This window comes from Diabrotica virgifera, chromosome 8 (genome assembly GCF_917563875.1).
Source record: "Diabrotica virgifera virgifera chromosome 8, PGI_DIABVI_V3a".
Classification (NCBI taxonomy): domain Eukaryota; kingdom Metazoa; phylum Arthropoda; class Insecta; order Coleoptera; family Chrysomelidae; genus Diabrotica; species Diabrotica virgifera.
The window spans coordinates 227,943,781-227,967,911 of record NC_065450.1 but is presented as its reverse complement, the minus strand read 5'-3'; the positions used below and the strand labels follow the sequence as shown (position 1 = coordinate 227,967,911).

General features: G+C 31.8%; 1 non-coding gene across 1 annotated transcript; it reads left to right on the top strand.

Annotated features, from left to right (window-relative positions):
- Nucleotides 1-3,959: 3,959 nt before the first annotated feature.
- Trnas-aga (transfer RNA serine (anticodon AGA)) lies at nt 3,960-4,029 on the top strand. Its single transcript has one exon. It is a non-coding gene; the product is annotated as a tRNA-Ser (tRNA).
- The last annotated feature ends 20,102 nt before the right edge of the window (nt 4,030-24,131 follow it).

Genomic DNA, 24,131 nt, shown 5'->3' with positions numbered 1-24,131 from the left:
AAAAGTTTGTTTCTGAAAATTGTGGACTTATGCGCTTTTTGAAATGACCGATTCAGTTCTATGTACATTCACAAATATACTTTGCCATGACCCCTTAAAATCCCACATAATTTTCCCGGAGCCATTTCTGCTTAGAAATATTCCCTAGACTCTAGACTCTAGTTCAAATTCCCAAAATTGTGGGAAAATATCCCAATCTGGCAACTCTGAACGCGGGCTAACGCTTGGTCGAGTGATTTCATTGGTCATTACCTCTTGGAATTGTGGCTTCTGATTGGTGGGAATACTATAGATTGTGATTGGTTGGAAATGGAGTTGTAGCGACGGTGGGGTCCTTGAAAAGGCCTAGGATTTCCAAAAAATTGTGCCAGAAATTTTCTTTAAAAAGGTCCCTATTGAATTTTCAATTACTTATGAATTTTTTGTATTAACTTTTTTCATACTCTAATGTGCATATTTCTAGAATAAAAAGACATTTTCGTTATAACTGTTGAAAATCTTTTGTTTGAAAGCAATTTTCACAACACAATAGGAAAATTACAACTTTGGTATACACAAGTGATAGTTCGGGTAACTGTTTTTTTAAAAGGTCTGTAAACTAAAACTGAGAAAAATAGAAAAATAAGTGATTGGGAAATGAATATTTTTTAAAATAAAGATATATTCGTAAACATCATATTGTGCCTTTAATCAATTTCGAGATTGTAATCTAGAAAAAGGAAATGTTAGATAAAAGACTTTTCAGATACCTATAAAAATAGTTGGCAAGTCAAATTTAATGAAACAGATCTGGTTAAACCAAGTTTGAAATTATGTATGTATGTAAAACATTTTAAGTAAATAATATTCTGATATACGTACATGGTACATACATAAAAAATGTGTAAATTTGATAAATAGTTAGTAGAAAATTATTAATTTTCAATTTTCCAAAATTTCAAGCTACAGCGCCATCTATGCAAAGCTTTAAGAACGACTCTAAAAGCAAATAGAAAACTGTTAAGTGAGAATTATGTTTTAGTTAATCTCCTTAAGATGGCAAAGCTAAGTAGAATGAACTAAGAAAATTTAAAAAGTCAATGCATTGTTTCCGAAAAATTCGAACAAGTTTATATTTTTCTAAAACTTTGTAGTTAGTTTATATATACGTTAAAGTTAAAAGTTTTACTCACAGATTTAGCCCTAATTGTTTAAACAATAGCAATTGTTTTGTATAAATAATTTTAAAAATATCGTTGAGTTCACTATTTTACTTTGCAGTGGCGTGCTGGAACTTTTCAAGCGGCCCGGTGATTTTATAGAAAAGCGGCCTCCCATCCTCATTTTACCTTCTATTATCAGGATGGTTTATTCGGTATTTAAAAAAAAACAAAAAAAAAAAACAAAAATATAAATTATTTTTGAATCAAACATAAAACTTTGAATTCAATGATTTTTTTCTTAATTTGCTATATTTTTTCATTTAAATAAATCTTACAAATAATAATTGACATGTATGACAATATTGTATGCAGTAAGGCAGAAACCATAATTTCCTAAATCAATATAATATGAATTTGATGTAATATAATTAAGGTACAAGTAAAATAAAATTGAGAATTTTTCAATTGTGTATTAAGTTGCATTTTAGTAAATCAATTATACAAGAGAGTACAAATACAAGTACAGTGCAAATACTTTAATTTAACAATAGATATTTAAAATGTTAATACAACGCAATAATCTAAATATTATTTTGCAATTATTTTATAAAATAATTACTTAACTCTCGATCAATAATTTGCGTATTAAAATAGATTTTTGAGCAAATCCGTCGATTATTTCATCATTTTTAAGCTCCTACAAAGCTTCTTTTTCTATAGCCATTAGCACAAAAGTGATCTTGTGAAAGTACTTCTTAACCGATTTTTTATGTATTTCAATGTTGAAAAGCTTTTTTCGCAAGATACTTGTGTCACTGAAAGAGTTAATAAATGCTTTATATTATACTATTTAATATAATACTTTATATTATACTATATTATTTGGATAAGCACGCACTGATATAAGTTGTACAGTGGAACCCCGATAAGTCGGCCTCCGATAACCCGGAAGTCCGGTTAACCCGGACCGATTTTCATCAGACAAAACAAACATTTTTTCAGCTTGACTGAGTTTTTACCAAGAAATTAACAATACTGTATACAACTGTACGTAATTTAGATGTACTATGCATATGTATATCAGGTTTTTGCAATTATAATGGAGTTTATCTGTAAGTATACTGTATTTTATTAATTTTTACCATATTCTCCGGCTAACCCGGATTTTCGATAACTCGGGTCGGCCGCGGTCCCGATTAATCAGACTTATCGAGGTTTCACTGTACTTATGCAAAACAGCGTAACAGCAAACTATACAATCTTTGCACTTTTTAGTACCACACGGAGGTGAGGTTTTCACGATATCAACATTGTCATTTGTTACTTCATGTTCATTATCACTTGGATTAATAATATCATCCTTCATATTTTCTGTAAGCTGAACATATTCATTATTAACTCCATCTTGTATAATCTCAGTATTTTGCAAAATCCTATTTTAATACAATCCATTTATCAGCAAAATCCATGAGTTCTTCTCTAATTGCAGTCGCAGATATGGTAGGATAAAACTTTCTTAATTGTTCAGTAAATGATTTAGATTTAAATGCCATCAAAGGTATACCATTTTTTTATTGTATCAAAATTTCTAGGATGTAGAGTGCTTATATAATCATAAAACGATTTGATTTGTCTTGATCAAATCGTTTTTAGATACTTTCAATAATTCGGTCAAAAATGAGCAAGATGTTTTTCCATTTTTCAATTCTGCAGAGTACATACATGTTTGAAGGAAATTGGAAAACCATAAATATACTTGTATGTATAAAAATAAATAATATTGTCTGTAGCAATCTATTTATGTATATAGACTATTGGGACCGTGCAAGTTCGGCAAAGCGACCTCTATTTCTACGCTCTGTACTTTTATTCGCACTTTTAATTATATTGGCCAATTATATTAGTCCTGGTTGCTGGATAATTGTAAAGACCATAGTCCAAAAAAATAATAAGAAGAAAAAATAAGATGCAGGTTATGTTTAGCAAACGTAAACAATTGTATGTAGTAAATAAAATCAGTTATTAAAATGCAGTACTGCAAGCAAAATACAATTAATTAAATTTACCTTTATATAATAATTGCATATCATATCAATATTGTGGAGCAATACATAATTTTTCTGCGTCAATGACAGAAGGTACGAAATATACGTCAATTTGACAATTTCAATTGACAATATGAAATATTTAAGATAGTTGCAATATTTCTCCGCGACTCGCGCACGGTCGTTTCTCGTTTCCCTTTCCAAGTACTTGCACACCGCGAATAATTTCACAATAAAAAAAATTTGTTTTTTTAAATGTTTTATTAATATTATTAGCAAAATTAACATCCGATTAGAAATTAAAAAAATATTTTTTTGTTACATCTCAATATTTTTGTGAAAACCTATTTGACCGGCCTCAAGAGGCCGCGGCCTCTCGGTGATTGCACCGATTCATTTATATGGCCAGCACGCCACTGTTACTTTGATCAAAAATGTTTTTGAAGTTATACTTCTTTACGATCGAGGGTGAAATTTTATAATTCCCTGGCGCATGCGCAGACAGACAGTAGGTATGTAGTTCGTTGCCACTCTTTCAAATTATGTATTTATCGTATCAGCGCAAATAAGTCATTAAAAGAATATATTAGTGTTTTTAGTAAATATATTTATTATAATTTTTGTGTCTTCGGATTTGTCTTCCTCAGGAATAAGATATTTTATAATAATAGTAAGTATATTTACTTTAAATTTTAAAGTATTTTTATACTTCACTTGGTCTATTAAATTTGTCAGTATGTATGAGCAATCTTGTAACCTCTCAAAGCAAAGAGAGTATAGCTCAGTGGTAGAGCGTTCGATCAGAGATCGAGAGGTCCCCGGTTCAAATCCGTGTGTTACCAAACTTTTTTTTATTTTTAGTATTGTTTTAATAAAATTTTTTGGAAAGTAGTAAGTAAAAATTAGTTTAATCTTTAAATACAAATAACCTGTTGAAAGTATATTTATTTCGTTGAAATCATATAATAGAAGTATAACTTCTTACGTGCATATACAAAGTATACACACATTCTTTTTTTATTTTGTTTTTGATTATGCTGAGTCCGAATTTGATATTACAATTTGAAAATTAAAAAAAAATTCAGCTCTTATATACAGTATCTATGTCTGCATACTGTGTAACTAAGAATCATATGGGAAACTTTTTTATTATCAATTTTATGAAAAAAGTTATTAGGCTATTGATTATATTCAAAATAAGGTAGCTAAAAGGAACTACAACGTTAACGGGGTTTTATTATTTCATATGGTCAGTGGACATCTCTATATGAAAAAACCGCGGAGTGCTACCATTTAAAGGGGTGCGTTTTTGAGAAATGGGTGAATTAGTCCCTGGGCACATGTTACATAAGAGTGAGTTCTATGCACTTTTGGTACAAACATATCTACATAAAAATTGTTCCTGGTTAAATTTCCTATCTAAATATCACATTTTAAAGTCAATGATACTTTATGTTACAAAAATATATTCAAAAGAAAAAGCACAAAGAAACCCAAAAGAAAGAAATTTTGTTTTTTGTCCCATTTTGTCCACGAGGATATAGGTATAGACATTGCTTTACAGAAAAAAAATCTACATATTTCTTCTTTAAAATGTTGTTTAGTAAAGCTAATTAGGATTTATAGTTTTCGAAATATGATTTTTCAAAGTTCGCCACTCACAGCAATTTTGGGCAGTTTTCCTTGTTATTTCGCAAATATTGTTCTGTGACTTTTTTCTACGTAACTTTAGGCATATGTAATGGTACATGTAAGAGGAATAGAAATCAATTACCTTTAAAATGTTCTACTGTATAATGTTGTACGACTTCTTTTAAAGAGGGTATCTTTTTCAAGATTTTTACTTTTAACGATTTTTTATAATATAATACAAAAATAAAATAATATTATTATATAATATATTATATAATATTATATTATATATAGTATATATAATATAATATTATATTATATAATACGTAATATAAAAAAATATTATTTTTTAAATTTTTTACGATTATTTTTTAAATTTCTCATTATAACTTATTTTTTCTTGTACATGAATATACTATATTATATTGCTCAATAAAGAGGGCTTACTTTCTGTTCTTTAAGATGGTGTATCATCTATATTTAAATAATGAAAACCAAGTGATTCTTTGATATTTTTTTACCTGCATTATTTAAAATTATTTCTTTTACAAAAATTACATAAACATTAATCTTAGAAAACATCACTTTAGTTAAAATTATTTAAAGGTTGACATTTAAAAAATTTTCAAAATCAAAGTCCATCTCTTCGTTAGCATTAGCTTCAATATCTTCCTCTGACAGTTATCTTAGAGTTCCCACAATTAGTACCCATGCACATGCACCCTTTGCAGAATATTGAACAACTAATTCCTATCTTCCTACAACCGCAGTTTTTTGTACATCCTTTGGTACATTTACATGCTATTTTTTCAAGCAAAGCTTGTGGTGCAGGAGCTTTGACAGTAAATATGTATTGGAATTATTCCATATTTTGAAGTTTGCCCGGGCGAGTCAAGTGGATCCAAAGTATTACCTATAAAAAATAAGATTCAATCATAACACACAATCACATAAAAAAGTTATAATGAGAAATTGAAAAAATAATCCTAAAATCAAAAATCGTTGCAAGTACTTATTACATTTTGAAAAAGCATATCTTATTCAAAAATAATTATAGAATTTTTTATAATACAGCACTTTAAAGTAAACAGAATAAACTTTCTTTTTTATTATATAAAATATACCTAAATGTAGAAAAAAAAAGTTATAATGGAAAATTTTAAAAATAATCGTAAAAAATATAAAAACTCGTTAAAAGTATAAAATCTTGAAAAAGATAACCTCTTTAAAAGAAGTCGTACAATATTCTACAGTAGAACATTTTAAAGGTAATTGATTTCTATTCATCTTACTTGTACCATTGCATATGTCTAAAGTTACGTAGAAAAAAGTTACAGAACAATATTTGCGAAATAACAAGGAAAATTGCCCAAAATTGCTGTGAGTGGCGAACTTTGAAAAATCATATTTCGAAAACTGTAAATCCTAATGACCTCTACCAAACATTATTTTAAAGAGAAAATATGTAAGTTTTTTTTCTATGAAGCAATATCTATACCTATATCCCCGTGGACAAAAGTTATGGGACAAAAAACAAAATTTGTTTCTTTTGGGTTTCGTTGTGCTTTTTCTTTTGAATATATTTTTGTAAAAAAAGTATCTGTGACTTTAAAAGTTATATTTACATAGGAAATTTAACCAGGAACAATTTTTATGTAGACGTATTTGTACCAAAAGTGAATAGAACTCACCCTAATGTAACCTGTGCCCAGGGACTAATTCACCCATGTCTCAAAAACGCACCCCTTTAAATGGTAGCACTCCGCGGTTTTTTCATATATAGAGACTCATTGACCATATGAAATAATAAAACCCCGTTAACGTTGTAGTTCCTTTCTATAGTACATAATCAATAGCCTATATTCTTAATATCGTTGATTGATAATTTCAATTTGAAATACTAATATATCGTTAATCAATCAACGATAATATGCTCTGCGTGGTCTAAAATATAAAACTCAACCATCAGATAGGTATCACATTTTATCAATTTCATACGAGGTATGTCAAAAATACGAATTTCGTTCAAGAATAAAGTACCTTTATATTTAAGAATATCATAAAAATTGTTGTTATGAACAGTTGTTTGGAATAAACTTTGTTTTTATATGCAATTAGGTACATAATTCTATTTAAAAAACAATTCTCTCAAATTATGGATATCCAACATCATTTTATTATCAATTTTACGAATAAAAGTTATTCTTCATAAAATGCTCTACCTGGTCTAAAATATAAGAAGCAAGCATCAGATGTCAATTTTTTTCAATTTTATACGTAGTAGGTATTATGTCAAAAAATATGAATTTCTTTTAAGAGTAAGTACCATTATAGTTCACAATATTTCAATTAGAAGGATGTACCTATTTGAATATTGAAACATAGTTTTTAATTCCAAACAACTTTTCTTAATAACAATGTTCGATATTGTAAAATACAAAGGTACTTTACTCTTGAGCGAAATTTCCCTTATTTCCCCCCTCCCCGCAGATCCGATTTTAATAAAATAATTTTCACCCCCCGAGAAGGGGTGATATCCACCCTCAGGGTAAAAGGGCAAAGTGGTACCATGTCACTTTTGCTTCTTGAGGTATCCTTTAACATTCTAACCACTCACCAATTTTCGTGAAAATCGATGGAGGTTCATCGAAATTCGAAATCGAAGAAATAGTTGATTTTTACCTTCAGTGAACTATACAAAAGAAATTGCAATTCAATGATCTCAATGCGAGTATTTTGCGAGCTCACAAATTATCAAACGATAAGTATGTAGTCGCCAAATAATTAATTTAATTCATTTTAAGTACAATTTTCTCTTACGAAAAAAGAGGTCGGTCACGACGGCTCAGTTGGAAGAGGCGCAGTCGATCGACAAGTTTAGTGGATTTACGATCGACGGTTCGAGCCCGAGCCTCAGCCAGGTCATGAAATTAATAAAAGGCCAACTCCGTAGTATAAAATTCTACAGTCTGGAATAAACTGGTGTCTGATCGGCCTATGGAGGAGCGGTACGGCAAGGGATAAGGGCTTGCGGCTTGGTGATTCTCCTCCATAGATCCCTACCGAAGGGCGTTGGCGCCTAATAAAGGTGTATATTTATTCTCTTAAGCCGGGAAGATGGGGTGGTTTTCTTGCGAAGGAGTTGTAGCTCAATAATCGAAATCTCCCAGAACAAAAGGGAACAATTATCCAAAAGAAATCAGAGAACTGATATTAGAAAAAAGAAAGTTAAGAAAAAAATGGCAGCAATACAGAGCTCCACGAGACAAAACTAGTCTAAATAATGCTACACAAAAACTAAAAAGGGAGATACAGAATATAAAAAATTCAACGATTGATTCTTTTTTAAGTAATTTAACAGCTGACCAGAACACAGATTATTCGTTATGGAAGGCAACAAAAAGAATGAAGAGACCAATTATTCATTCTCCTCCTATCAAGTTGGAAAACGGCAACTGGGCTAGAAGTAACGAACAGAAAGCAGAAAGATTTGCAGATCATTTAGAAAGCACGTTCAAATCCAACGGCAATGATGGTGAAGAACTGAGATGGGAAGAACCATTCCAAACGGAAGAAATAATAACGTTGACATCAGTTAGAGAAGTATCAACAGAGATAAAAGAGAATATAAATCCTAAGAAAGCTCCAGGATATGATCTCATAACAGGAGAACTATTAAAAAATCTCCCAAGAAAAGCCATAGTTAAGCTGACAAACCTAATAAATGCTGCTTTTAGATTGAGATATGTTCCGAGACTCTGGAAAGTAGCCGAAGTCATTATGATCACTAAACCAGGTAAACCTCCTAATGAGGTGACATCGTATCGACCAATATCACTCCTTCCGGTGATATCAAAGTTATTTGAAAAACTCCTATTGAAAAGATTAAAACCAATAATAGAAAGAAAAAATCTTATACCAAATCATCAATTTGTTTTCAGAAATAAACATTCCACTATAGATCAAGTTCACCGAATAACAAATATAATAGAAAAAACATTAGAAGAAAAGAAAGTCTGCTCTACAATCTTCTTGGACGTAGCACATGATAAAGTCTGGCATGAGGGTTTAAACTATAAACTAAGAACGTTCATGCCTAAACAGTATTCGGAAATCCTAGAATCATACATTGCGAATAGATATTTTAGAGTTAAACAAGAAGAAGTGTACACCGATTTAAGTGAGATCAAAGCTGGCGTGCCACAAGGTAGCGTATTAGGTCCGGTCCTGTACCTATTGTATACGTGTGACATTCCAGAACTAGAACAGAACTATTGCCACCTTCGCTGATGATACAGCTATACTAGCGATAGGAGACACTAGTGAAGAAGCGACTGATAAGTTGCAACTCTCAGTAAAAACAATACATACCTGGACCAGAAAATGGAGAATAAAATTAAATGAGTCTAAATCTGCACACATTAACTTCACAAATAAAAAAATAGAAAATTTCCCAGTTAGAATAAATGATACCCAAGTTCCTTATGAAACATCAGCAAAATACTTGGGCATCACCCTAGACGCGAGGCTGCGCTGGAAAGTCCATGTCAAAAAGAAAAGAGGGGAGCTAGATATGAGGTATAAGAAATTGTATTGAATGATTGGAAAAAATTCAAAATTATCCATTCATAATAAATTATCCATTTACAAACAAGTACTGAGGCCAGTATTGGTATATGGGTGCCAACTCTGGGGCTGTAGCAAAGCTAGTAACCTATATATTATCCAGAGCTTTCAAAACAAAGTACTGAGGAACATTGTTGATGCTCCTTGGTATATCCGTAACAGCAACCTCCACCAGGACCTGGGTATGGAAACTGTGACCGAAGTATCAAGAGAACAGCAGCAAGTCACGAGCAGAGGCTGCATAGTCATGTAAATGTCGAGGCAATCCAGCTTCTTGACAACACTGAACTAAAGAGAAGACTCATGAGGACAAAACCATTTGAGTTAGTGGAAATGTGTAACAGTTTAGTGTAAAAAGCAGAGCATAGTGCTGTGATGTTATTGCATGTTAATTGTAGTGCATTAGTTGATAGATATGTATAATAAGAGTAAGCCATAGGGTATGCCCTTAGATTTAAGTATTTGTTGTTATTAAGTTAGGTCAGAGAATAACTGATAATTGGTCATTTGTGACCAGATAGCAGTATGCAAACATCGTACAGGTGTTATAAAAAAAATAAATAATCGAAATGCGCGTGATTTAAGAGTTTATTCTTAGAATCCATGCGCTATACGAATTATATCCGCGATGTTATTACGAATTATATATTTTAATATTTCTCAGCATTTTTCTCTTAAGTTGAATCAATTACAGGGTTGATTGGGGGTGAGCTCAAAAATCGAAACTATATCACTTCGAAAGCTCATAAATAGCTTGTACTTCTGCAGCAAAGATCGATTTAATAACCCTATTTTTAAGTAGTGGGGGGGGGGGGGGGCTAAAATATTAAATTCCTGCTCAGTGTAACGACTCAAAATTTTTTAATTTGCGGAATATGAAAGCTTATAAATCAACGTTATTTGTTTTTTAATTTTCGCAAGAGGAGCGGGGGGGCAGCTTAACAGGGGTAACAATTATGTTTCTTTCTGTATCAATGAAATTCGCACTGTACGATGTACGACTCATGGCCGTACTTACTTAAGAAAGTATGACTTTTTAAGTTTCTCCGTTTCCCGGTTTGAAAATAAAATTCAACGGCGTGAAAATAGAACCCAAAAAATAAAACAATATGCAAAAATACACGTAAACAAAGAACTAGCGATTATCATAAATTAAAATGCTTTTTCACGAAGTACAAGAACTAAAAATAGATTCATACTAGGCCCAAGAGCGGCACTAGAGATGGGGTCGTTATTCCGTAATGGTTATATGGTTAGAATCGAGTCTCTTTTATGGCCACTAAAATCTTAAATCTCATGTTTTAGTTACATGCAATTAAATTTGAAATGGCCTTTTCATTAGGTTGAAGCTGTGTTACAAGAGGTTATGGATGTGAGATGAAGCTACATTTCGCAATAAAGAGAGAGTACAGCTGTTATTTTTTCGATTTTAATTATATATTTAAGTAAAACTTAAAAACGATAGTAGTATAAACAAGAATTTAAAAATATTTACGCATAAATATACAACCTTTATAGTTAATTACAGCGAAAATTTTTTGCTCAATTAGAAATCCAATGAAATCAATTAATTTGTGGTCATCTGATTGAATACAACCAATAAAACCAACATTATACTGAAAACAGATCCCATGGGCTGTTTTCACTCAATCATGTAGCTATGGATACCTACATTTCGTTTCATTTCGATTTTGACATTTCAAATATTCAATATTTCAAAATGTCACGATTTGGTTGTAATACTGATGAGAATATTAATGAAATTATCGAATCAAATATACCAAAGAATACTGTTTACAGTAAAAAATTTTCTATCCGAATAACCCTCGAACATTGATAGATGCTCAAAATTTTTTTAACAACTTTCTCAAGCTTGTTGCTTACAGGCAACAGACCTCCGCCTACGGCGTCGGTCTGTTTCCAAGCAACAAGCTTTCGAAATCTGTTATAAAATTTTTTCGAACAATTATCAATGTCCTTGGGTTATTACTACTGAAAATCGTTGTATATTATTGTATACAGTGAGCACGTAAAGGTTGGTATAAATTCATTTTCTCGAGAATGGACAATTTTGGAAAAAAATACCGAAACAGGTCAATTTTTATTTTTAAATTACGACTTTCTGGCATATGTATCATACTAGTGACGTCACCCATTTGGGCGTGATGACGTCATCGATGATTTTTTTAAATAAGAATAGGGGTCGTGTGATAGCTCGTTTGGAAGGTAATTCAATTCTCTATTCAGTAGTATAAACATTAACATAATTATTTATACAGGGTGTCGAAAACAATTTTTTTTGAATTAAATTTATTGACATGAAAAGAAGAATATGTGTAATTTATTTAATCCAAAATATATTTTACTGCTCTCAGAAAATAGAAAAAATGTTTATTTGAAAAAACCTATTGCTTTTCGCTTAACGACGTTCTACACCTTCGTTGCGGGGTATGCCTCTCAGAGGAAAGGGGGGAAACTTATATGCAAGCGAAAGTTGGTAACAATACATTTATAGCAGAATACTCAAATCATATGTTTCAGTATTGAATACTTTATAAAAATAAATTATAATAAATTACGGAAATTACGCAATAAATTACGGAATTAATTATAATAAATAAATTAAAAATAAATGGTGCGGTAAACAATCCTCATTTTTTAATATGTTATTCCTTACAAAAAAACCTTTAATTTAAGCACAAATAATTAAAAATCGTAAATTTGGATCAAAAGTTATTAACTTTTTAAGAATTTCCATAAGAGCCCATGTTAAAACTTAACTTTGACCCTTAATAATAATTAAACGGCACGGTAAAACAATTTTTAAAAAATCAAATCTTAGTTTTTTGAAGTAAACTATAACATACTAAAATTTCATGCAAATCTTTAATTCTTTGCCGAAGGTGTAGAACGTCGTTAAATTAAATGCTCAAATTGTCAAGAGGCAGGTGGGTGGCTGCTTTAATATTGAATTTGCAAAAAACAGTATTCTTTATTTGTCAAATAAACAATCATTTTTTCCTGTTTTCTGACAGCAGTAAAATGTATTTTGAATTAAATAAATTACACAGATTCTTCTTTTTATGCCAATAAATTTAATTAAAAAGATTTTTTTTGGCATCCTGTATAAATAATTATGTTAATGTTTATACTCCTGAATAGAGAATTGAATTACCTTTCAAACGAGCTATCACACGACCCCTATTCTTATTTAAAAAAAATCATCAATGACGTCATCACGCCATCACGGGTGACGTCACTAGTATGATATATATGGCAAAACGTCGTAATTTAAAAATAAAAATCGACCTGTTTCGGGATTTTTCCCCAAAATTGTCCATTCTCTAGAAAATGAATTTATTCCAACCTTTACGTGCTCACTGTATAAAAACAAAATAATATTGTTACGATACCTACTCTTTTTCATACGTCTACTAACTATTCGATTCTTTTTCTGATCAGTCAGGAAGATACGTCCAGTTTTGATTTTTTGGAAAGTGTTTTCTTTCTTTCTTTCTTTCTTTCTTTCTTTCTTTCTTTCTTTCTTTCTTTCTTTCTTTCTTTCTTTCTTTCTTTCTTTCTCCCGCATCGTTTGGAAATGCATCATTCACATTCTTTTCTTTTAGCAGTCGTTACATTTGAACTTCTTTTAGACTAAGAGCCGCTATAGGTGAAATTTCTTAATCATTTTAGGCACTATGGGATCCTATAACTTAAATAGTAGAACCTAAAAGAAAACGTTTGAACACTGTGCCGTCACTTTTCAGTGGCACATGCGTCTACAGTGGCGCATCAAACTTTCCACTTATGGACGGGATAAATAAATTAAAAGTTACCCTCCCTTACTAACAGAATTATTTTTTTTTAGTTTTTTAAGTTCTATGTGATTAACACATAGGATTCAGCGTATTTTTAACCCACCACCCCTCCCCCATGTCCCCACCACCCCCTCCCCCATGTCCCCACCATCAAAAACTTCATTTTTCGTTTTTATTTTTTTTTTTGGTGGGATGCAATCAATTTTAAAATTTCAAAAAATTCACACGCATAGCTGAGGCTTTTATAAAACATGCCTATTTTTATAGACCCATAGGTAGAGTGTACATAACGTCAAAAAATTAAAAGAATTTTTTTTTCAAAAAGCGTATAACTTTTTTTGAGGAATAGCTGCAAGTCTAATTTTTTCTTAGTCTTGTGTGTTTTATCAAACACTATATTTTTAATTTTTTTCAGATTTTTCCGTAAGGCTCCCCAAGTTCAAAAATCCGAAAAACTGTTTTTGGGGGGTTTTGGGGGATTTTCCCTATTTTATAGACTTCATAATATATCAAATCAATTTTGTTTTTATAGGTTATATGTAACTTAATAGGGTCTTGTTATTCTTACCACTATTGTCTATATTTAGAATTTAATTTCCATTTTTAAAAATTACAATTACAGGCATTATAAAAGTACAGGCTGAATGATGACGGCTCTATAAATACGAGTATCGAGCCTATTGTATTGGGATTATTTTTATGATGACCCAGTATAAAACTTGCAATGCATATGTGCAACTTTGTAGTTTACCTACCTACATCTTATTTATGAATCTTGCTAATATAAAAAATAAGTCTTTGAGTTATTACGTGTAGGCAGGCCCTGGCGGTTAGCCTTTACAGGTGTTGAAATATGGGCTTTGGAAAGCAGGTGAAACTAGTAAGGAAATTTACAACAGTATTGTACATTGTATTTCAATAAATTTTGTTTTCAAATTTTTTGAGGAATAGGAATTCTTCGTTTTTATTTATAAGTAATAATAATAATAGTCTCCCGTTTTATACCGCTGTGGCTTTGGGAGTACAGTAGGGTAGTCTGCTATATCTAGGGCCTACGGTATACAAGGAAGGTAACAGGGCCAGTGTTACGCTTCCACCGCCTATTATTACCCCTGGTTTTACCCAAGGTACTCATTTTATTCAGGCTGAGTCGACATGGGGCCTATAAACATTTTAAAAATGTCTAGTTGTTCTTGCCGGCGCTAGGATTTGAACTCTGGACCACCAGCACGCGAGCCAAGCACACTACCACTTCGCTACGCCTGCCCAATTTATAAGTACCTACACAAAAATTAAAATCTATTAAGCAGTTACATTTCCTATGTGTGTACTTGTGTAGTTCAAAATGTCCCCATCAAATTAGAAACAAAAGAAGCAAAAAGCGCGTTAAAGCGGGCCCGCGGAACCATGCTCAGTACGCCACTGCTGGGACACATAGAGAGAAGGAAAAACGACCTACTGATTAAGAAGATCACCAGATGGAAACCAGAAACTTAAAAATCAAGGGGAAGACCCAGAGAGAGATGTGTATATGAATAATAATAATTGCTCTGATCTCGACGTTACTTTTAGACCTGGATCCCGCGTATCAAAATAAAGTTATTATTATTATGTCAATAATAATATATACAGAAATGCAATCTTGCACTCATACCTACATATGTGTAAGTTTTGTTTACAAGACTACTTACAACATTCGGCATGCTTAATTGTTTACTAATATATTTAAATATATAGGCCTGGCTCCCGCGTACCAAAAAAAGTTGATCAATTGCAAGCTGAAAAATTGTTAATAGCTTAACGGTGTCTAGTCGGACAAACTTTGATATATAGGAACACTGGAACAGGGGAAGTTTTAATTGTGGAACAGGTTAAAAATTTGGAACGTCAGACTACGAAAACGTTCCATGTTTTTTGTCGGACATAACTTCTAATTTATTTGTTACCATTTTATTAAACTCTCACGCAAAAATCAGACTGGTGTTTATCGCCAACTGAGCATTTTAATGAGTGAAACACGAAGAACATGTCAAATGACAGGAATCATGTTGGTTAGTAATAGCAGTCTGATTTTTGCATGAGAGTTTAATGAAAGGGTAACAAATCAATTGGAAGTTCTGTTGGACAAAATACATGGGACGTTCTCGTAATCTGACGTTCCAAATTTTTAAACTGTTCCACAATTAAAGCTTCCCCTGTTCCATTGTTCCCGTACATCAAAGTTTGCCCGACTAGACACTGTTAAGCCATTAACAAATTTTCAGCTTGCTATTAATCAACGTTTTTTGGTACGCGGAATCCAGGCCTATTTGAAATACAGTAGTGTGCAAAAGAAACGGGCACACTACTATATATTACACAAAATCGTTTATCAAAAGCGTGTCTAAAATCATCAAATTCTCAACTTGGCTGAACTATAACCCATCTATAACTATACATAAGCATAAACGAACAATATTATAACAGAGCAACCATCGAGTAATAAAAAAGATTTTTTTAAACCATCGAGTAATAAAAAAGACGTCTTTATTACTCAATGAGAGCAACTTAACAAGCACTTATCTAAATTCTCGGAAAGTATCCTATTGTCGTATCGTACTCTCTTAACAAATCATAAATGTTCAGAATTTGAAAAAATCGCATATGGACCACGTAGATAAAAATGTCTTAAAGTCCGAAAGCCGCCAGCCACTTTGATTTAAAAAGCATTCCCGGAACTACTTTATGACTACAGCTGCAAAAGGCAGTTCATATATAATAAATAACATTTTCTGGCATTTTTGTTTAGATTGTTTGGAATATTAGAGTTTATAGAAATATCTGAATCATTACTATTTAATTTTTTGAATTTATTTTCGTTTTAAAAAAAGTATTATCATCAGTGGCCTGCTTTTGGCCGCCCCTATAATCGGTCGCCCGTGTGCGATGCACACTTTGCACACATGGTAGCGGCGGCCCTGGATGGGAGGACCATGTCATGAGATATATCAAAATTCTGAAAGTGAGAAACTGGAGGGAACTATGCAATGCACATATCGAAATTATTGGAAGAAAATTGTAATGAAAGCTAAGTCACACAAGTCGTACAACAAACTTTGACAACACACAAGTGTAATGTGGAGTGATTCACCGCAATAAGCGAATCAGAGAGCTCTAAGTAAGAGCGGCAAACATTCCATCCGGAATAAAAAGCCTTTACGATGATTGCCTTGTCTATTATGTAAGATCCCAATTGTTATTTTTCTTGTTCTTGAATGAACGTAAAAGCTTTAAACATATGATTATCGTTCTGCCATTGTAAACATTGTAGATTATGTTATTGTCATTCACCTTGCTCAAATTAACAGTAACTTCTACATTCTTATATAAATTGCGGATATCAAGTAGCTGTTGACGTTCTCTTCATCTTCGTGACAATTATCCAATGAATATTTATTGCTATTTATCAATTTTATACTACTCGGTTCTTTTTTTTCTACCAACAAAATAATTGCTATAATCACGGTAGGCTCGATGCATGCGTTTTCATTAATACAAGTTCAAATACATTATATAAATGTGTACCGTTTCAAATATTTTACACACATAAACAATCTATTCTCTAATCATAACTCTTCCATCTCTAGGAATCGCGATCGGTGGTCACTGTTGCCACATGTTCACCAAACAGAAAACTTTTCTTTACTATTTTATTTACCTAATAGTACTGCTAAAGGATATTATTAAAAAAAGAAGGATACTTGACAGACCTAATCAGAAACGGAAAACGAATTCTGCACGAAAAAACAATTGGTCATGGCCACAGAATCTGTCAACTCGCAGCAACACTAAATGTTGCGCTCAGATGAAAAAAAAGACAGCAAGCTAAAAGAAACCCTAATAAATGGAAGCTAGAAGAATTAGAAGAGACTGAAATAAGAGAAAAATTTTAACAACAGATGAATGAAAATATGAGAGAATACTTAAAAACTCCGCCATAATGACATGGATCAACAATCCGTCAGAACAAAACAGGGAAGAACACAAAATAGCGGGAAAGAAAGCCAACAAAACAAATAAAAAGAAGAAAAATGTCTGGTTAAATGAAAAGCTAGAGGATATTGAAAAAGATAGAAAAATCGTAAACTAAAACAATATTACAAAAAAGTTAGAGCAACAAAAATACGCCCAGCATTAAAACAAGAAGACTAAAAAACCAAAAAGGAGAAACCATATTTGAAGATAAACAGATCAGCAGCATATGGGAAGAATATTTAAAAATAATTTAAATAGAGTATTTATTTAATTTTTTTTTTGTTAGTTCTAAGGTTACAAGTACCTACCTATTCTTATTCTAATATTTGTTATCTAATTATAATGTTGTTAAAGTATTATTAGTACATATTTAGCTCGTAAACTTATTATTGTTAATTGTATAACTTTTAATGGGGTAATCCCGTCAATAAATAAATAAAAAAAATATTACGAAGAAATGTTATTCACTACGGAGGAAACACACTGCGATGAAGAAGTAAGACCAATAGTACAAGATAACGACGAAGCATAAATTCCCGCAGAAGAAGAAGAAGTACAAAAAGAAATTAAAAACCATGCATAATACATAACGTAGATGAATATAACGCACATATGTAAAAGCTGTTGAATATTGCATTGTCAAAGTTCTGAGCTATTCTAAAAATTTCAGATGTCTAACTAGTCGGAAAGTATGTTTAAAATTGATTAGAAGATTTTCCTGGGCAATGTAACAAAGAGACAAAGGTCAAGTATGTATATAAAGAAGTTTGAATAAAAAACGTTTAAAAAAAAGAATGTGTGTGTACTTTGTACGCACGTAAGAAGTTATACTTCTACTACATATTATGTGATTTTTAAGACAATACCAAAAATTTAAAAAAATAAAAGAATAAAACGCACACAAACACATTGAAAAATGCCACAAAGAAAAAATGATTTCTGAACGATAATAATTGTTGGCAAAAATTTTAAATACGCATTTTCTGAAAAAAAAAATTATATAAAAAATATACTTACAATCATAAAATGCATAAAAAAATAAAAACTTGCATCGGGAATCGAACCCGTGAATTTCGTGGCGCTTTGATTCGTAATCGAAGCCTAGACTCACTCATCCAATTCCACATTATTTGTCATGTGGAAAAATAGGGTAACTGAACGTTTTACGGTTTGACAGTTGTTTTGAATATAATTAAATTATGTAGTTTAAATTTTGTGGAAGAAAATATTAAAATATAACAAAACAGTAAGAAAACAATATATTAGATGAAGATTGGTAGAACTTTTGTTGGTAATCAAATTAAGTTGTAAATCAAAGCATTACATACCTACTAGATAAATAAATCTACGCCAAAAAATCATATTTTAAAAATAAAAATCGGACCTAATTTGGGATTTCTCTCTAAAATCCCCATTCTTGAGAAAATAAATGTACAGTAGAGCGTCGATTATCCGAACGTCGATCAACCGAACGACCGCTTATTCGAACTATCGACTCCCGCGTCCCGCACTCGAATATCGAGCAAGCGTTAGTAATTGACGCTTAAAATATCTTCAATTTTCTTCAATATTGTATCCAAAAATAATTATGTTGTTGCAAAGACTGCACTTTTTTGTTTAGTTGCTAGTTGTCATTATCAAGATATAAATAAATATGTAGTTATATAAATATGGCTTTTATTCACTTGTGGATAAATATGTATGACTATAAATATGTATCAATATATTGTAGTTCGATTATCCGAACAAATCGGTTTTCCGAACACCTATGTCCCCCAATTAGTTCGGATAATCGACGCTCTACTGTATTTCAACCTAATCCAAATGTATAATTACAATAATATGATTATAATAAAAACTACTTACCAAATTAGAATGAGTTTTCCTTGTCCAAAATAGTCCAAAAGTCCAAAAATATAGGTATATGAAAACTATTTAAAAAGGCAGTATAACTATTAACTAACTTTTGTTTGTTGTTTCTTTTCACACAAATTTTAAAACGCAACAACCATTAATAATCTAACTACAGCTGTGCAACAGCCGCCATATTGAATAATTTTTGACATGTCATTTGAACATCCAATCAGAACAAAGTTACAATGCGCATGCGCCGGGATCATAGGTTTTAACATATAAAAATTCACCCTCATATCGCCGGTAAAGAAGTATAACTTCAAAAATAAAATATAACAATACATAGGTGTTCCAAGATTGCTAAGAGGCTACATATTTATCACGTTATTATACGGCATAGAGGCCTGGACTCTCAAACAGAACAACATAAAAATATTGAAAGCTTCGAGATGTGGTGCTACCGTCGAATGCTGAAGATAAGCTGCGTTGGAAGAGTTACAAACTTTGAAGTTATACGGAGGATAGGAGAAGACCCAGAAATTTTGTTAACGATTAAACGAAGAAAACTCGAATATTTGGGTCACCTAATGAGAGGACATAAATACGCATTACTTCCAAATATAATGCAAGGAACAATAGAAGGAAAACGGAATCCAGGTCGTAGAAGAATGTCACGGTTGCGGAATTTGAGAGAGTGGTTTGGCTGCACCACTAATAAACTCTTTAGGTCAGCTGTAAACAAGGTTAGGATAGCCTTGATGATTTCCAATCTCCGATAGGGGTGGCACAAGAAGAAGAAGAGGATGTTCCAGATTAAAAATAAAGATGATGGACTATGCTTAACGCGTGAATCACCATGTACATTTAAATTTATGTTTAAAAAACGCACATTTAAATTTAAAAATTGAAGTGTGCCATGTTTTTTTATAATCTTTTAAAATAAGGACTATACTAGGTTTGCATGAATCTCCCTGTATATTTAAATTAATATTTAAAAAGCGCACATTTATATACATAGTATGGTATAACTAGACCCAAACCCAGACATCCAAAGTGAAAGTTATCCTCCAACACCAAATTGTTCTATTATGGTCCACATAATGTTCAGAAAAAAGTCACACCATTTTGAGCGTTAGGTTTGGGGGGGGGGGGAGAGGGGGAGAAATCGGTAAATTCGTAGTTTTTTACGTTTTTCGTCATTATTTCTAAAACTATGCGGTTTAGCATGAACAACCTTCGATACAAAAATGTTCTACATTAAATTTGAAATAAAATAGGTCCTATGCATAATCCTTCTAAAATGAACGATTCAAAAGTTACGGAGGTAGTATAGTATAATTGGTCCAAAAAAAGGCCTAACCCAGACATCCAAAGTAAAAGTTTTCCTTCAACACAAATTCTTCTATATGGTCCACATATAGAAGATGGGGGAAAAGTCGATAAATTAGTAGTTTTTTTACGTTTTTCGTCAATATTTCTAAAACTATGCTTTAGCGTAAGCAAATGTTCTACGTGAAATTTAAAACAAAAAAGGTCCTATACATAATTGTTATAAAATCAACGGTTTCAGAGTCACGGAGGGTAAAAAGTGGAAGTTTTCGATACTTTTTATATTCTTTGGGCAATTTATAGAAATTTTCTTTAACAGGATTGTGTTTTGTAAATAAAATTTGCTATTTCAGTGGCCGATGATATGTTAGTGATAAGCCCTTGAAGAAACTTATACCCCACCGCCCAAAATCATCATCAATTGCCCAGGTAATATAAAAAGTATCGAAAACCTCCACTTTTCACCCTCCGTAACGCTGGAACCGTCGATTTTATAACAATTATGTATAGGACCTTTTTTGTTTTAAATTTTATGTAGAACATTTTTGTATAGACCACTGTTTACGCTAATGCATAGTTTTAGAAATATTGACGAAAAACGTAAAAAAACTACTAATTTACCGACTTCTCGCCCATCTCCCCCCCAAACTGGACGCTCAAAATGGTGTAACTTTTTACTGAACAATAGGTGGACCATAATATAACAATTTGGCGTTGGAGGAAAACTTTTACTTTAGATGTCTGGGTTAGGCCTTTTTTTGACCAATTATACTATACTACCTCCGTAACTTTGGAACCTTTCATTTTAGAAGGATTATGCATAAGACCTTTTTTATTGCAAATTTAATGTAGAACATTTTTGTATAGAAGGTTGTCCATGCTAAACCGCATAGAAATCGGCCCACTTAAAAATTTGGTCATTTTTGATGTCCCATATTTCCTAAACATGTTAGCCGATTTAAGTCATTTTTTGAACATGTTATAGCCTGATTCTTATCAATACCACTGTAATAATATTGTTGCTAAACAGGTAAATTTTCATTGTATACCGGGTGTACCAATCAAACTGTGTTTTTTTCTCAAATTTTGAATCACCCCGTGGAATATTCTAGCATTTATAAAATACTGAAATTAAAACCCAACTATAGCATCTGGTTTTCTTAACATCCTGCTTTTTGATTCATTTGTTTATGTTGGATAATAAAAAAGTTAGATACTTTAACAACTAGACATGTTCTTCATCAATACACGGTGTTTTTAAATAAGTGCGAGAAACTTTAAGGTGTAATTCTGCATGAAAAAATAATGACAGTTGGCTTTATAAACGTATGTCCGCAAATGTTTTGTTTCCGAGATACGGGATGTTGAATTTTTTCTTACAAACTGACGATTTATTTATTGCTTTAAAAGCAGTTGAGATATGCGTTTTAAAAGCTAGTTATTGCGGATTTTTTGACATAAAATTAAGAATTTTAAATTAACCATTAGCGTGCATACGGGTAATATGATCGGTCATATTACACGTATGAGCGCTAATGGTGAATATTAAATTCTTAATTGTATGTCAAAAAATGTGCAATAACTACGTCTTAAAACCCACCAAATTTCATTGGCATATCTCAACCGGTTTTAAAGCAATAAAATAAATCGTCAGTTTGTAAAAAAAAATTCAACATCCCGTATCTCGGAAAAGAAACATTTGCGGACATACGTTTATAAAGCCAACTGCCATTATTTTTCATGCAAAACTACCCCTTAAAGTTTGTCGGACTTATTTAGAAACATCGTGTATTGATGAAGAACATGTCTAGTTGTTAAAGTACCTAACTTTTTTATTATCCAACATAAATAAATGATTCAAAAAACAGAATATTGAGAAAACCTGAGGCTATAGTTGGGTTTTAGTTTCAGTATTTTATAAATGCTAGAATATTCCACAGGGTGCTGCGAACTTTGAGGAAAAACACAGTTCGATTGCTACACTCGGTATACAATGAAAATTTAACTGTTTAGCAACAATATTATTACAGTGGTATTGTTAAAGAATCAGGCTATAGCCTGTTCAAAAAATCACTTAAATCGGCCAACAAGTTTAGGAAATATGAGACATCGAAAATGACCAAATTTTTAAGTGGGTCGATTTCTATGCACGTAAGTTTACATTGCGAAACAAAAAGATATGAAACTAGTGGAGGTGGAAATTATCGTTATAAACGTATAAATTAAGATTACATTACATAGTTTCCCACTTCCCACCTTTAGACGTATCAGTGGAGTATGACAAACCAGTGGCGCACCTATAATTTTCCTCTGGGGGGGGGGGGTTTCTTGGACACAGACATTTTTTTGTATAGTTTGTTAAAGACCAGTTACGTTTTCCTACTCTTCTTTATATGCCCTGGGAGGGGTTTTAACCCCCAAAACACCCCCCTGGGTGCGCCACTGTGACAAACTGTCACTGTGACAGTAGAATTTTATAAAATTTTCCTGTCACAGACGTCTAAAGGTGGGAAACCATGTAATGTAATGTTAATTATACGTTTATAACGATAATTTGCACCTCCACTTGTTTCATATCCTTTTGTTTCGCAATGTATTATTACATTACATTTACAACGGTTATTAGCGAGCTCATCACTGTATAAAAATCTACGAGCCCCAGCGTTTTTATTGTTTTTTAAAACAAAGGCCGAACAATTTTTATTCCAGTGGTTTCCACCCTGTATATAAAAACCTATTTTGTACCTATTTTAATATCCAGATCGTTCGCATTTCAAGAATCACATTCTTCTACATTCTTTAATATTATGAATCAATTTTTATGCTCTATTTATACGGTCAACAGCGTTTTCATAATGAATAACAAACGTCTTTTCTTTAATAGCGATATTTTTTTAGCGGGCTCTGAAGATTTTAGAACATCCTTTGTCCCGAATTAATAAACAGCCAAAACAACGAATAGACCAGGGCGCATCTGTAAAAATATTAGTAGGTACATTTGGATGTTCAGAGGTGACTCATATTTTTTTGCAGAAATTGCTTGAAAATATCTCATATTATTTGAGTTAATATTATTTGAGTTATCTTCCCACTCAAAAAGGTCCGGAACATTGTTTAAATAATCAAAATGTCAAAAATGAAGGAAAAATTCGATTTTTTTCTTGGTTTTTTGGTTAATAAAAGTTGCGTAATTTCCTACCATATAGGATTAACTGAAAATTTTAAAAACTGTCACCCTTGTTGCAAAATAGCAACAATTTCGAAAAAACAATAAAAAAACAAGTATTCGCATTTTACGTTTTTCAACCATTTATGCTACACTTAGGACCTTTATATTTCACCCGGAAAAACTTTATGATATGATAAAACAATACTGTAATAGTTATTTTCCTAACAAGTGCAGAAAGTCATTCTTTTCCGCACGCAACTGCAGTTTGCCGAACGACGCGAAGCGGGAGTTCGGCAAGCAGTCGAGTGCGGAAAAGAGACTTTCTGCAAGAGTTAGGAACAATATTTTTTCTAAGAGTCTTTCAAAATTAACAAATCTTAATCAATTAATTTAATTAATATGAAAATACATACACAAATTAATTCTTTGACAAGGTTGTCAAAACCAAACTTTCAATATAATTAGTTAGCATGACGACGATCTTGGTTTCCATGACGATTAT